The 15,262-nt window shown below is 48.2% G+C and overlaps 1 protein-coding gene and 1 non-coding gene across 2 annotated transcripts in view; both read left to right on the forward strand.

Annotated features, from left to right (window-relative positions):
- Nucleotides 1–2,684: 2,684 nt before the first annotated feature.
- Nucleotides 2,685–2,756, forward strand: Trnah-gug (transfer RNA histidin (anticodon GUG)). The gene has a single exon. It is a non-coding gene; the product is annotated as a tRNA-His (tRNA).
- A 2,777-nt stretch (nucleotides 2,757–5,533) lies between these two features.
- Nucleotides 5,534–15,262, forward strand: part of LOC144141176 (growth arrest-specific protein 2-like) — a 273,543-nt gene continuing 263,814 nt past the window's right edge. The window contains exon 1 of the mRNA XM_077672733.1: nucleotides 5,534–5,934. The gene's annotated coding sequence lies outside the window, so the exon portion shown is untranslated. The remainder of the gene's footprint in view (nucleotides 5,935–15,262) is intronic.

Here is a 15,262-nt window from a genome sequence, read left to right on the forward strand (position 1 = left end):
CTCGCCTTGTCCCTGCATCCGGCGTCGTCGGCGGTGGCGTCCGCCCCTCCCCCATTCTCCTCGCCGCGCCGCGAGCTGCGCTCTCCACCGCTCACCCCATCTCCTCTCCGATGCCGCCTCTCTCGCCAGGGGCATTGGCTTGGCTTGGCTTGGCTTGGCTTGGCTTTGCTTGGCTTAGCTTGGCTTGGATTTGGATTGGATAAAAGTGGATTGTGTTGGATTGTGTTGCGTCATAGCCGCGGCAGACGCACTGGCGCCGGCGCGTCCCCTCACCGTTATGCGCGCTATAAAACGCGGTGCCTGCGCCGCTCCGCTCCATCGTTCCAGCGCCGTTCCTCCGCTGTTTAACGCTGCCTTCAATGGAGACTAACAAGCCTGCTATCGCGATGGTCGTTGCAACCTCAACGAGACCCCTATGCGTCGCATCTACACAGGGGTTCCCGCGGGGGGAGGTGGGAGATTTTTTGTACAATTTTCGTGTTCAAAAAGTATGCACGAACGCCAAACGGGGCATACGTTACTATGCCGTATTCCCAAGCAGAATAATACCACGCCAGGATGTTTTATAACATACGGAAGCGACAATCGAAGTGGGTGTGCTTGATGACAGAGAATGTACTACACTTCGTTAGATACTTTGTAAAACGCTCCAATGCGTTTTTCCTGTTTTCTTTATTTCTTTCTTTCTTTCTTTCATTCTTTCTTTTTTTTTTTATGCGAAGGTCATTAAAGATGCTCGATTCAGGAAGGATGGTGAATACTGCTGAACTTTGGCCCAGGATGTCTCATTCCGTTCCAGAAACAAAGTCACATTTGTTCAGGAAATCCCTGTTTCGTTAAACGCGTCGGTTTTCTATAGGCTTAGAACAGTGTTCAAAAACCCAATTTTGGGGGAAACTAAAACAAGGGGCAAATCCTGATAGAAGTTCTCTCCCGGTAATAGGTAAACAGTATTCCCACAAACTAAAAGAACCAAGACCACCATATTACTTATTTTGCAAGTATACATGCAACGACTAGGTAATATTTGTCTGGAATAAAAAAACACCGCTCCGAACCACCACCGTACCATAATTTGTGTTGACTGCGGGGGCATAACTCTTTGCCCAAGATTCCGCGTGCCTGCATATTATAACCTGGCAAGCACTTGTTGCCGCTGAACCTCAACTGTGCACCAGGGATAGTCGTTGATATATATAACGATGATACTAAAAAAAGTAGGAGCGAAGTGTAAATATACGGCCTTTGTCCTACTAGCGCGGTAAATGCTTAAATCTAGAAATGCCGAAACAGGCCAACGATTCATTATCACAAACGTTTGGTGATTGTTACCTAAAGTATCGTAACTACAACGTAACTGCCTTGTCCGAATGGTCTGGTAATTATAACGGGGTGGCCCTAATATTGTATCAGAATGCGCAACTCACACGAGAAAATCGAGCCCTACTAGAGTCGATAATGCTGCGGAGGCGCCAGTATGCTACAGTGTTTTCAGAATAAATGCAAGTCAAGCAGTAAGACGCCACTAATCGAAGTGCAGCTAGCGATTGCGAGGCGCGTTAGCGCCGCTGCCCAAATGGCGCGCGCGCCTGCGCGCGCGTGTGGGTGTGTGTATGCGGATGAGTAAGGAGTGTGGGGTGGGCGACAACGAACAAAGGAAATTCGGAAGCATAGTCCGCTTGTTGGTTTATGCGTGTACCGGCAACATATGTCTCGTATATACGTTTACAGCGCATGAACGCTATTTTTTCGCGCAGTGCACGTACGTGCTTTTCGCTGGTACATTGTTTTAAAACGCCGCTTAATCTGGGGGATAAATGGTTTCGTTTATGGTAACAAACACTTCAGGCAGTTCCTAATATTAACATAAGGAATAGAAACACGCTATGCTGGTTGCCTAATTCAGAAATATTTTGATGGAACCCTCTAGCCGACGCCACAGTCACTGCTTTGTGGTTCTCGGTCGTGTAAAGCACGTTTAAGCTCCAAGATACTTGAACCAACAGCACGGGAAGTTGGAAAATAAACTTTCAGTGATGTGCGAACATTAAACTGCAAGCTAAATTGCCGGAAAGGCACACGCCGCTGCCGTGCGATCGTTCCCAATGCTTCCGACAACCCGCGCGGCCGAAGGGTGTCCTCCTTTGACGTCATGACGGGCACAACCAATCAGAGGCGTCAAAGACGAAAAGCGCACGTCTTTCAAACGGGACCGCTCGTTTTGCAAGATAAAGGCCGGTTGGACTCATGTACGATAATATTCGATGTGATATTCGGAGTCAGCGTGCAAGAAACTATATAAACGTGCCTCTAACTCAATTTTTTTGGAAAGCGCTTCAGCTTCATTTCAAGCAGAAGGTGGGGCGCAGTTTTACGATTCCAGGGATTTGAATGGGAGCCACAAAATGGCGCTGCGCTCACTTGGTACTCTTGTCTACAGCGCTCTGTAGTCGGAGACGGTCTTCTGGATTCTACCCATAGACAGCTTCGTCTTAAAAATGAGTTTGACTGACCAGGGTGGGGAGGGGGGAGAGAGAAAGGCCCTCGGAAGCAGTTCGCCCAGGGCGCCGAATGAGGTAAGGCCGGCCCTGGTCGCCACTGCAAGTGACCTACTTGGCTCCTCGAGACGTGGGTGTTCCCGCATTGCTCCGCCGCTTTGCGTCAAGGCGTACGTCCCCTCGACAGCCGTGATCGTATAGTGGTTAGTACCTTGCGTTGTGGCCGCAATAACCCAGGTTCGAATCCTGGTCACGGCATTGGTTTTTTTTTTTTTCTTTGCATACGCACAGTCTTTATTGCTCACACAAACATTATCTGACAGGGCTAATACAAATTCGCGTGAGCTGTTTTTAGTTGCGATGCAAAGATAATCCACAAGGGGCATGTTGGGAAAGTTGGGGGGAGATACAGAAACGCGCACATTTTGACGGAGGGCGAAGAGAAACACATAACACAAGCGCTGCAAAGATAAACTATACAACTACAGTGCCGGTTTGGTCTCTAATCTACGTTTCAACAATACGAGAAACAAAATAAACGTGAACAAAGGAAATCGTCTAGGTCTGCTAATCGACCGCCCTGACGCGATGATCCCAGAACAAGATATATTAAACAAAAATAACCAGGGACCCCCAAAAGAGTAAGAAGAGGACTATAACCGTGCAACGTCTTGTACCTGCAAAAAAAAAATAGCTTATTGGCGAATGAAGACGATTAATTGTTATAACAATGTAAATGTAAGATATTTTTTGCGCCGGTTAGTAAAGTCTCTACTTAAAATCCCTATCATTCTGCGCTCTAGCGCGCCCAGTCCCAGAAGCCAGCCGAGAGCCGGAGCCTCAGTCGTTCAATGTGCGGGCCCGTTGAGTGTACGGACGCGTTGGATGTAGTGATGTGAAAGGGTGGTCTGAGGGGTTGGATGTTTGCTCGGGCATCTCGTGACCTAGAGCATGCTTTTACTCGGTGGATGGAGTGACTCGTTGTATGTACTGATCATGACTGACCATTTGACCATTGACCATGACTGACCATTGATTATTTGTGGATTGCCCTGCCCCGAAGCCAGCCTGGAAGTTCTCGAGACGACCATTGTACTCTAAGAAGTACTATTGATCATCAGCTGTAGAAGGTTGCACAGGCAGCTTGTCAGGGCGATGGGACGACAACTCGAGGGGGAAGACGGTTCCTTACCTTACTCCAGGAAAGCCAATACTATACTCGGTTACAACTCAAGAACGGCACCACCTCATGTAGTGTATCACTCCGCCAAGCGCCAGACCCATGACGTCAGTGCGCGCGCGTTTTGAAAGGGGTTTGCTATGAATGCGTGATATCGTCTGCCTTGTCTCACGCAGTTTGTCGTCACTGGAGTGGTTTATAAGCATATCAAGTCCAAAAAATCATGGGAACGGCTCACGCCATGTTCAAAAAATTCCCAGTAACGCCCTACTTGCGCCGCGCGGAGAAACATCCGGCTACGGTGATAAGGCACAGCGGCAACTTCCGGTGCCGTTCTTAGTTGTCACTGATTATAGGCCTCCCTCCAAGAATTCGGAATGTGCTTCAAAAACCATACTTTATTCTATAGGTGTAGGAGTGTTTCAAGTGTGTCTGTGTAGGTGTTGTATCATGGTGTATGTAGTACGAACCTCATCACCTGAGGCAAATGTAAAAATGCGGACATTACGCTAAATTGAATAAGACAATGATCCTGCCCACTTTGTGGAGGTGGATTAGCGGTGAAAGTTTTGCCCAAAATTTTATGTGAACGGTATGCGGAAGATTTATTTGTCTGGGGCCTTGAGGGCGGGGATCCGTAAGGAAGGCAGACGACCGGAAATTTGAGCCTGAACGCAAAAACCACAGACGTTGGAAGATAAAATGCGGGCACAATGAATTTTCTATAGTCTGTGGTTTTTACGGCTGGTGCCCGAAAGCCCGCGATTTCAAAAGCCCCCTTTTTACTCGCCCCGCGCCGGAAACGTTGCTCTTTTTATCCCGGTTTCGAAAGCCCCGTACTAATAAACCACGGATATTCCTCCGTGGCGATGGACCCGTCCCTAAAGGCCCGCTTTTTAAACGTCATACTCATAATATAAGCTCACGGTATTCTAAGTGTTTCCTTTTTTTTTTTTTTTGCGTTGTAATTTTTCTGTGTGGCATTTCACAGGGGACCTGTAAAGACGGAAGAAAAAAACTAAAGAAAGGAGAACTCTTACCGACGTTGCTGGCTCGTCTAGTGGTAATTGGTTTCGTACTCTAGGAGTTTGTGTCCAGCAATTATCAATTTTATTAACAATGTTGGCAATGTTGCCGTACATGTTGGCATGACATACTTGTAGACGGAAGAAAAAATATCAAGAAGCGAGAACTTTGACCGACGTCTAGTGCTCGTCTTTGACGAACGACTAGGCTCGTCTAGTGGTGCATAGTTTCGTACTCTAGGAGTACGTGTCTGGAAATTATGCATTTAATTAAAAATGTTGCCGTACATATTGGCATGACATACTCGTAGCCATTTATGAAGAGCGCGTCCTGCCATTTTTGGGTCTGTAACGTACTTGACAACGTAGACCTTTTGCTGTTGATTTGGTCTGGCCCAGCCGAGGTGGCACTCCCAGAGACCTCGAAGTGTCACTAGGCTTCGCCACGGACCCGGGCATGACGAAGTTCAATGCGTGGTTGTCACATGAAATGATGTTTTGAAGGGCGTCCGATTTGGGGTGGTGACCGCGTGCGCCCACCAAGACGTTCGCTTTCCAACGCTTCGCGCATCAAATTACGTAGCGCATATTGTTCTTAGTCATACAAGCCTCGCTTAAAAAGTTCAAACCGAATCCGCTCAAGTATTAGTAGTAGGAAGCCTTTTAGAAAGATTACAGGGAGCCTTGTTCGAACACTTCAATTTGCGCGCGCTGGTAGCGCTGGTTTGTAGTATTGTGGCGCCATCTCTCGATGATATTAACAAGCTCGTAACACGTCATGGTTTTTTTCTTCCGCCACTAGATGGCGGGACCACGTCACCCTCCGCCACTGACGCATTGTTTCTCCGGCATGGCCTAGAACGGGAGCTCGTGGGGAAGATCTACCGCTGTCGTCGCGTCGGCCGTCTGCCGCCGTTGTGTGCTTGTGTGTGTTCCTGCTCTGCCGGCGGCGTTCGCGCGGGCCGCTCCGTTGTGTTGTTGCCCGCGCTCGACGGCGTGGGTTCTGCGAGCGTCCAAGACCTTTGAAGCGTTCGCGCCGGTTCGGCCGTGGTCCTCGTGTGTCTCGGTGTCGTGTTCCGTGTCTGTGTGTTTCTGGGGGAATCGTGCAGCCCTCACGGCGAGTGTCGGTGTCGGCGACGGCCCGAACAATGAGCGTTCGGCGTGGTCTCTGAGAACGACAAGGCAAGAACGAAGCACGGACTCACCAAACTTCTGGAATTCCTCTAGCCAGGTAAGGGGGCTTTTTGATGTTTAAGCCGGCGTTCGTATTCGAAGCAGCGTCTTTATGTTCGAAACGCAACGAACGCTAGCTGTAGCCGAGAGCGTGTGTTTGACAGGACTGTAGTACAACGTGTCTCGCGCGCCCGGCAAACTCAGCGTGACTTCTCAGGCGCTCGGCGCGCTGTGTTGTTGAATGAAACCGCGCTGGATTTATTTTCCCACGGTGTCGCCGCTGTTGTGTCGCGCGCTCCTTTTACCGAGGACGCAGCTGCCGGGTTGCGGGGAAGACTCCGGCTGTGTGACTTGTTCCCTGCGTCGTTGCGCGGTGTGATGGGTTGGCGGCCTAGGTGCGATATCGTGCGTTTCGGATGTGTCCGTTCTTGGCGCAGAATAGTACGCTTTCGTAATGGTGGCAGATGGGGCCGCCCTGGTTTACCTGATACGCGTTCTTTCGTGTTGCAACTTGCAACAAAGAGTGAAGGATGATGATTTGAATTTACTCGAGTTTATTGCGCAGATATGTTAACGCGTTTGTTTTGCAAGGTGAAGTACTCAAAGAAGGTTGTGTTGGTATTGGCGGCGACATGTTATAAATGTAATACAGCGAAAACGCAGGAATCACCTTCGATAATTTCGGACGCTCCCGAGCTGCCGATTGCGTGACTGTTCCCACCACTCCAGCGCTCTCCTTTCAACAAGGCTCTGTAGGTATGGTCAGAGAAAATTGTCGGTCATGGATTGCTGATTCTGTCAGTTCCAAATTTTAAAGTGCAAAAAGATTTCAGCAGATATCTCGAACTTGTCAAGGTTGACTTTCTGTCTTTGCTTCGAACAGAAATAATGCCTTTTTTAAAGCTGTAGTCGGTACCAGTCCCCTGCCCTGCTGCTTTAATCAAACTGCAGACGATTTGACATTGATCGCAAACCAGCTGTCTGTCTGCCCATTTCAATCTTTTCTTTTCTTAACTTGTAAGCTTTCGTTGCTGGAAGGATCGCCCGCGCTGAAGATATCCGAATCCCCAGCACTCGTTTTCGGGGTACGGCAAGCAAATCTTTGCTGCAAGAAAAGACACATCGTCTGCTCTCGGCTCCATATGGCTGTATCGTCTGCGGCTCGACGTCGGAAATGGTTTCTTCGATTCGCGTCTGCCCTCGAGCCGTGAACGCGTTCCCGAAAACACTTTCCTCGGTAGATTAGCCGATTAGCGATATTTTCTCGTCTCATTTAAACGCCGGGAAATGCGATGAACGTCTCGTGAAACCGGTGCAAGATGCGCCGCTATCGTTCTTCTTCCAGAAAAGCTCCGGTGCCGCAGCGCGAGGAGGGATCCGACGAGAGCGTGTTCCGTTGTCTAGGAAACCGCCGCTGCCGCATCGGCACTTGCGACGCCCGTGGAGCCTCTCTGACCTATATTTTTCTCTCCGCACGGGAGGCGTTTATTTTGTAGTCTTATTCCTTATTTCGCCGCGCCTTCCGTTTTTCAGTCTCGACACGGACCTACGAATTTGTTGTGCTCCGTGAACCCGCAAGGCGGGGAAGGCCTATATTTTGCGGCGTTTGTCGGAGGGTGTTTTCTCGTTTTGCGATATTTCCGTTAGCGCGCGTAGCATTCTCTGACGCTTGTTTCGTTCGAAATCGCTGGGGCGTTGAGATTCGGTCAGCCACGCTACTACGGAGTACTGACCGAGAGGAAAGGGTCTAAAAAGCGTTCCGTGATGGCCGGACAGTGTGATACAAAGGACGCTTGATCGACGCTTACCGATGCGTGTCGGCGTCGCTAGCGGGAATAGCCGTTCGACCTGTGTTTGATTTCCGAGGGTTCAATCGGTTAGCCGCTATGCACGATCAGGACAAGGAAAAGAAGGAAGAAAATGATACGAAGGGAACACAAGGGATCACGGTCGAGGCAAATAGAAGGGACTGTTTTGGCTCTGCACACACCTCCGAGGTTCTTTTCGAGTGTCGGAAAAGTTGCGCTTTGATGTGTGCTGTGCGTTGACGCTGCGTGAGTGCTCTTGACCTTGGGGAGTCGAGCGAAGCAAGCGGGCCGTGTGAAAAACGGCTTTGCTGGGTCCAGAATCAAGCATGACAAGCTGACAAGGTTGAGGTCCAGTACGCAGTGAACGGCGGGTAGAAGTAGGCCGGCGAATTGCGGGGCCAAAAATTTCGGCAATGCATGGGCCTGGCTTGAGCGCGAAAGGTGCGGTGTCAAGGGATGGGTGCCGTGTGTTTAAATAAGTGCGTCTTTTTCGTGTTTAAGCATTGCATCTCATGATATTTTTTTTCTCCACCAACCATCGGTTGATGGACGACTGGTAGTTGTCGACAATTACTTTGCCCCCCCCCCCTTTTTTTTTTGCTTTCTTTACGCTCCTTGTGGAAGGTGCGGTGCAGGTTTGTACAGATCCGCACGAACTTGGTTAAGGTTTTTGTGTACCTCCAAAACTGGTGAAGCTTATTCGTTCTAGAGGATCATTTGGCGATAAAAGACTTGACATTACCGGTGACCGACTGGTAAAGGCTAAAGGTATTAAACTATAGGTATTTAGCAGCGCTCGTTTTGGAATATGGCGCCGTTTGGGGTCAGCTCATTTTGTTACCATTGCTGAATGGGTCATGACGTTGGAATGCAGATTGTGTCTTGGCGTCCCCGCTTTAGACTCCGTCTTACCGTGACGCCTACCAGGATAAGTAAGCTTCAATTCGAAAGGATATAGACGTTGATAGACCTTCTAAGGCGTTGTGCTGCTGATCCCAAGGACGCTGGGTTGAGGCGAAAACCGAGAACACCCGTAAGTCGAGATTTCTGCACACGTTAAAGATTCCCGTGTGGTTGAAATCAATCCGGAGTCTACTACGGCGTACCTCATAGCTGAGCTGTAGGTTCGGCCCGTTGACTCCCCCTCCCCCCCCCCCCCTCCTCCTCCTCCGAAAAGAGAAAGCAAGGAATCGGGGCTATGGTATTCTGCATCACCATGGGTATCCTCGGGGGCAGTGTTGTACACGTTTCTGTAAAGTAGGAACGAAAGCTCGTTCCACGTTCTTTCCCAATTTTGAAACGAGTTCCCGTTACAAGTTCCTTTATTGCGAAAGGAACGCGTTCCAGTCCCACTTCGAAAATGGGAACGTGTCGTTATATTAACGTTACATTTCATTTTTAAAATTAAAATATGGTTTCGGATAATCTTTAGGCGAAATAAAGTGAGAAATTAAAACCTCACACCGAACTACGTATATTATACGAATAGGAACATTGCTGGCAGCAGACTATCTGGAGATAAAAAAAATCTAAAGAAACGCTCCTAGACGAATTTTTTCAGGGAGCACCGGACAAACTCCAGACATATCTAACTGCGATTTTGGTGCTCATCTATTATGGGTGCAACACATATGGCACTCTCCACTTCGGTCTTACAAATGCGCTTCAGATGTGCAGATAGAAAGTCACGCCGAACATCATTACATTTCTAGTTTAAGAAACTGTGTCGAAAGGAAGAATACATAGGCGTTTAATGAAAGATTATTCAATATTGCAGTTTATTTAAAATAGTTTACAGGTCAGGGAAATGAGTAAGGGGGTTAAAAAAGTGAAGCTTTGCGGGTCATACACAGAAATTTGCGAGTAACAAAACACAGCAGAACAAGAAGCAATGGCTACGAGGTTCGAAATGCAAGTTTAAGTAAGGAAGGCGATAACAAGAAGAAAAAAATAAAAGTCAGAAGCGTAGTCACGCATCAAATCTACACGCAAGAATTACAAAGTATACCGAACACAATCAGGGTAGTAGATAAAAAAACCACAGATAGCCAAATATGTGGACGCGACGCACGAATCAGTTGCTGTGGTTAGAAGTACGCGTAAGGAAAAAGCACAATAAATAACGTGGAGCCTAATCACGTACGAAAAAAACATTTACACTATAAAAAATCAAAGCAGAGGTTGAAACCGACACACTAAAGAAACTCTGAACGCTGGCCGTCCACGTTCGGGTGGCCTTTCTCAGGTATTGTCCATACGGCACGCGGCGAAATTATGCCCAACAAGGACGAAATTCCTGTCCTTTGTCAACACGACGCGTGTAATACAAAAGGACCTGGCGCTCCCGTCGACCCATTCCCGCCAGATCGGCGGCAGACCACGCCGTGACGAACTGCGTGCGTACTCTGTAACTTCGAGCAGTCCAGCATCCCGAGACACTGCTGCGCGCCCAGCCCTATTGATAGCCGGTGACCCTTTAAATGACCTCACCGCGAGCGCAACTCCCAAGACAGCAACGCACCCGCACCTCGCGCGCACTAATGCGGTGACAATATACAGATATTGTGGTTTCACAAGGGACCTGCAGCACACGCGCACCCTGGCCTCTCCAGACAAATGATGAAAGGTGAAAAGCATTCTCGCGGCTGCGCTATTCACCCGTCGCACGCCGCGTAAGTTCAACCGGCATGAAAGCAAGCACAGGCTGCCGCCAGCCGCGTGGTTATTCTTCCGCCTTAGACTTTCGAGGAAGCACGTTCCACTGAAGGGCAAACTTGTAGGAAGAGAAACACAGTAGCGAATTGTGGATTTTTATACTCGATCCTTGGCTGCTTGGCATCAAAAACAGCCAAATACTAGAAATGTAACGCTTGCAGAAGGAACGCCGTTCCTTCATAAACCTAACGAGTTACCGTTACAGTTCCACCGACCCTTAATGGAACGGTAGCGTTCCTCCAATCCTCCAAAATCCAAAAGGAACTACTTCCAGGAACGCCTGTCCGTACAACACTGCTCGGGGGAAAGGTGGGGGGGGGGGGGGGGGGGGGGGGGTAGGGGTAGGGGCATAAAATTTACTCGACAGAAAAAGTGTTCATAGGTCGGGAGCGACTTGAGCTAGCGAAGCTGTAGCCGCGAAATTGGCTTTCTGCATCCCTTTGCGCGTCATTGAGTTGCAGTTTGTGATAGGTTATCGGCTGGAGCGGGTATGATTCCGAAAAATAAACGCGGAATCGGCGTACCGCATATCAGTACCGCCCGTCGTCCGAGAGCTGATAGATTGCTGGCGCTTGAAATATCGTCCAAGCCTGACATACTCTCAGAACCTTGTAGTATCTCGCCCATAATTTGACAAATCGTAGTCTCAGAAAAGACGACGTTGAGAAATTATGTGATTGTAGAGAAGAAGTCGTTCCATTTGCCATTTTTGCGGTCACTCTGGTAGCGCCGTTTAAAACACCTGGATTCCTTGTCTTAATTCTCGGATTTTCAGAAAAATAAGTTTTGAGTTAGAAACCGCATATTGCCCGAGACTTTTAAACCTCGTATCAAATTCAAACGATCGGATTCAACGTGATTTCTCCATTAAAATTTGCTACCCTCAAAACTTGTGGTCGCAAAATTGGGTGGTCGTCTGATGCAGTCAACCTCTGCGGAACTACAGGTTTTCCCGCTCAATTTAATGCAATCGCCAGTGATTCTATTCCAGGCGCCATCTTATTTAATGCAGACGCCATGTAATTTATTCCAGGTGCCAGCGAATTTAATCCGAATGCCAACCAAATTAATCCGGCTATCAAAAGAATGTTCAGGAGTGTTTTGTGCTAAATTAGACAGAGCTTTGCGTGGTGGGGTGAAAACGCGGTGTTTCTTGATCCATTATGTGCAAAATATCATAAGCGCGCAGCTTAATGGACATTTACTAACACCCGCAGACCAAGAGAGTGGTCTCGTTTGCTGATCGTCTGCGAGATCGTCAGAAGTGTCGTCTGCACGCGTATTGTTACGCCAGCAGATTTTCCAGCGCATTGTTACGCGAACAGGCGGCACTGCTGTCGCGAGCAGGCGATATGTCTGACGATCTCGGAGACGATAATATAATTTGGAAATAATGCTTAACGCTGCAGAAAAGCATTCGTTAATTAAAAATCAGAATGCAAAGAGCATTTAAACAATGTGTTTTTATCAAAGCAGCTTCTGAAGGCATTGTTACTGAAGAGCAGACGATACTTATCACGTGTTATCGACGGTGCTCTCGCAGACAATCAGCTCACGCACGCGGAACCAACGGCGTGCGTGTGTTTGTAAATGTACATTAAGCTGTTCGCATAAGATATTTTGCACGTAATGGCTGAAGTCAACAAAGCTCTGCCTAATTTCTCACAAAACGCTCTGAACATTATTCTGGTGGCTGTAATAATTGGTTGGCGAAGGGATTAAATTGGTTGGCACTTGAATTGAGTTCGCTGGTACCTAGATTAAATTACATAGCGTCTGGAATAAATTAGATGGCGCTTGGATTAAATTGGCTGGCGCCTTTATTAAACGCTATGGCGATTGGATTAAATTGAGCGGGAAAACCTGTAGTTCCCCATCAGGACCAAAAGTGGAGAAGTAGTGTTCAATATAGACAGTAACAATTAATTCTGTGTATTGGTAGCAGACAACAGCAGTTTGCTTAAGAGTTAAGTATGGTGGTTTAATGTCACCCTCAATAGTCTGGTAAACAGTATGACTTCGTACAAGTTTGGTGGGTTAATGTCACCCGCAATAGTCTGGTAAGCCGTCTGACTTCGTACCGTTGTATGCGGGAATTTCGTTATTGACGCAGTTCAGCGCCACGGAGACAAGGTTTCTTTGGTAAGTATATAGTTTACGGAAAATTGACGGAAAACGTAGGGTTGTCGGAAAGTTATAAAGCAGACCCAAAGAACCCCACCTTTTCCGTTAATTGCAGATTGGAAGATGTGAAATTCATACCCGAAAATGCGCTCACCTGTCACATATATGTATATGCACTGAGGAAGCTATCAATTCTGTTGGACTCAATATTTCCCAGTGTTTCTTGCTCTACCGTCTCCCGCATGCAGTAGCATCGAAGAGGATATTTTTAAAACTGTCTTCTGTGAATACTCTTTTAAAAGATTCGCGAAATCTGGTTGGTGACAAGCGTGGGGTTATTACGCTTGTCGGCTTGAACGGCAAGCAGAAGGAAATATCGGCTCTGGTTGCTAATTAATGTGCGGTTACCCCTTGAGTGTGTAACTTTCATTCCACATATACTGCGGAATGCCTGACCTCCATCGGTCATTCATGCAAGAAAGGTTGTTCATTTTTCGACCGGTTGGCGACGCAGCCCCAAGCTTTGCAACTCTTGGGGGGTGTCCGTACGAATTACTCTGATTAAACATGCTCTGCAGCACTTCCCATAAACGCTTTCCCTCTTTCCTTCGCGTCTGGAAGCACCGCGAAAGCTGCAGTTATCGCCAGCTCGGAGCGGCACTGCGTGATTTGCTCGTCGCAGTAGAACCATCCGCCTTCCGTTTCTGTTTGCTTTTGTGGCTTTCTGTTTTAAACTGGCTATCGAATGCGTTCGTTTGTAGAACTGAAAGAAAACCGGCCGATAGCCGCTACACCGCTCTAATGACGTGATTCCAGCGGTCGAAGAACGCCAAGACCGGGAAAGAGAGAAAAATCTTTTGAGCAAGTTTCTAAGTTATCTGGTGGGCATAGAGCCGGGGCGGTATTCTCGTGACTGTCCCTTTTGAAAACGTCCCTTTTGAGACCCTTTCATCGTGACGTACTTCCGGTTAAGCAGTGGGCGTTGGCAGTAGGTTTGTTGCGCTTCCGTTACGTCACCTCCGGTTGTTTGCTTTTAGCCAATCAGGGCTCGCCAAATGGGACACTTTTGAAAGGGACGCAAGAGGGACAAAAATCGATAATACCGCCCCAGTAATTTCTGGCTGAGGTACTTTGCGACTGGTCTAAGTACTGGATGTGTCGATTGGCTATGTTCTGCAAGCATTTAAAATTTCAAAAAAAGTTGAAAAAAGTGTTGCAGGATCCGTGTAAACTCTTCTCGGCTGCTGTGCTGGCCACAAAGAACGGAGCCCGGGAAGAACGCAGCTACCGTGCGCCCCAGGTAGCAGCGCTCTGCCGAGTTCCGTGTGTCGGCGTCGGCTTACGGCCGGCGTCGTTTGATGAGGGAACTGAAGATGCGAAGATAAGCGGTCATAAACCGGCGACTGAGATAAGAATAGCGAAGTTTACGAACCGCGATGAGCCATAAGAAATCGTGGTAACCGAGACACCCGGGCAACTAAAAAAAAGAAAGAAATTGGAGGACTTTACTTCTCCGAAGTAAACTCTTTCCGAGACGTATACCAAGATTAGGCGAGGCCGGAAAAGCAGTTTCAAGTTGATTTAAACGGGTTGTTAAGTGGCACTTGACGGTTTAATTTATTAGGGTTCCTCTACCTGGATAGCAGCAGGTTACGGGGAAATGCAGTCCGGGGATCATGGCAAAATTGTTGCGAGCTGGCTGAGTGCGTTGCCATTCAGAGGCGACTCTGGTTGCAGAAATGTTGCTTCGAAGGAACCATTCGCCATATACGGTGCCGGAATGTACTGACGCGTATGTGCTTCGTTCTCTTTTTAGCATTATGTGTGATTACTGTTTTGAACTTGCCGCTTTTTTTTTCTTTCTCAAACCCCCCACAGGAATGGGCGATGTAGGTATTTGCAATAAATAAATAAACTTGTTACGGCGGCATCGTAGTTTCCGACAGCGCGCTGAAAGAACAGTACAGCTGATGTAACAAGCCCTGCCGTAGAGGCGTCAGCGTTTGATATTTAGTTTCGGTATTTTAGATGCGGAGCGTCTTATGCTCGGGGGTATGTCCCGCGGCGTCGGCGGTGGTCCGGCGTCCGCACACAACCGTTTCTTGGCCAATCCCCCACGTTGGGTACGTGCTATGAAAGAGGAACAACAGCAACAACTCCGGTTGTGCTTGCGCTTGACTACGTGATTCTTCAGATGAAGTAGGATGGAAGCAACAGCCCCATCAGTGAGTGTGCTGACGCAATTAAGTGAGAGCATCAGCGCAAACACTAACAGCAATTACACCCAACTGCAATCCACGGAACGTGTATCGATCTCGTCTTTACCAACTGCAACGGCGACGACTGCATACAACCGCTGCTACGAGATCCACTGACTGTGCACTTCAGCGACCATAAGGCCGTCATACACAGAGTAAGAAGACGTGCAAACCTAAATAAAGACCTTTAGATACCACTTCAATCTCGTCTCACTCGCGTATATACGCATACTATAAGGAAAATTACACCCATCTCCCCGAAGGGAACCATGAGTAGGATATATGAGCATTACGAGGTTCACTACATTTCCACCAAATTTGGCTAACAAGCATAATGGAAACGCAAACGGAACCCCCAAACGGCTTTTCCCTCCAGACGCGAGCGCTTACGCGGCGTCCCGATCATCTTCCCGTCCTCCATTTTGGATACCCCGTCGCGCCACCTATAGTCGCTGGGAAGTGCGAATTGTGCGGGGTGGAA

The sequence above is a fragment of the Haemaphysalis longicornis genome, unplaced genomic scaffold, assembly GCF_048455015.1.
Source record: "Haemaphysalis longicornis isolate Haplotype H1 unplaced genomic scaffold, Haemaphysalis longicornis Haplotype H1 scaffold_6, whole genome shotgun sequence".
NCBI classification, from domain to species: Eukaryota; Metazoa; Arthropoda; class Arachnida; order Ixodida; family Ixodidae; genus Haemaphysalis; species Haemaphysalis longicornis.